We start from the raw sequence: 1224 nt of genomic DNA on the forward strand, positions 1-1224 counted from the left end.
TTCCTGATCTTCCCTAATTCCTGCTCTTCCCTAATTCCTGATCTTCCTCAATTCCTGATCTTCCCTTTTCCTGATCTTCCCTTTTCCTGATCTTCCCTTTTCCTGCTCCTCCCTAATTCCTGATCTTCCCCTTTTCCTGATCTTCCCTTTTCCTGCTCCTCCCTAATTCCTGATCTTCCCCTTTTCCTGATCTTCCCCTTTTCCTGATCTTCCCTTTTCCTGCTTTTCCCCAATTCCTGCTCTTCCCCAATTCCTGATCTTCCCTTTTCCTGATCTTCCCTTTTCCTGCTTTTCCCATTCCAGGCTCAGCCAGGTCAGATGGGAAAGGGATCCCATGGAAAAAAGGTGGGAAAACATGAGGGAAGTGGAGCTGATGTCAACAGTGGGAGAAAATTCCTGATCTTCCCCAATTCCTGTTCTTCCCCAATTCCTGTTCTTCTGTAATTCCTGTTCTTCCCCTCATTCCTGCTCTTCCCTAATTCCTGCTCTTCCCTAATTCCTGCTCCTCCCTAATTCCTGTTCTTCCCTAATTCCTGCTCTTCCCCTAATTCCTGATCTTCCCTTTTCCTGATCTTCCCTTTTCCTGCTCCTCCCTAATTCCTGATCTTCCCCTTTTCCTGATCTTCCCTTTTCCAGCTCTTCCCTTTTCCTGATCTTCCCCTTTTCCTGCTTTTCCCTCTTCCCTTTTCCAGCTTTTCCCATTCCGGGCTCAGCCAGGTCAGATGGGAAAGGGATTCCATGGAAAAAAGGTGGGAAAACGGGAGGGAAGTGGAGCTGACGTCACTGATTTATTGGGAACAAATTCCTGCTCTTCCCTCATTCCTGTCCTTCCCTCTTCCCACTTTTCCCTTTTCCCACTTTTCCCTTTTCCCACTTTTCCCTCTTCCCACTTTTCCCTCTTCCCACTTTTCCCTCTTCCCACTTTTCCCTCTTCCCACTTTTCCCTCTTCCCACTTTTCCCTTTTCCCTTCTCTTCCCTTCCCCTCCCTCTTCCCAAATCCCGGAAATTTGGGATCCCCCCCATCCCCCAGGAAGGTTTTTCCTTCCTCCCAGAATTCCAGAGCCGACGTTCCCAGCGGGATCTTGCCGGATTCCTGGGATCTGGGATTATTCCCATTCCCGGGATTTGGGAGGATCTGGATCTCATGGATTTGGGAGGATCTTCATTCCCATTCCTCTGGATCCCCCTCCAGATTCCCGGGATTTGGGATGACCCAGATTCCC

This window comes from Parus major, unplaced genomic scaffold, assembly GCF_001522545.3.
Source record: "Parus major isolate Abel unplaced genomic scaffold, Parus_major1.1 Scaffold522, whole genome shotgun sequence".
NCBI lineage: Eukaryota > Metazoa > Chordata > Aves > Passeriformes > Paridae > Parus > Parus major.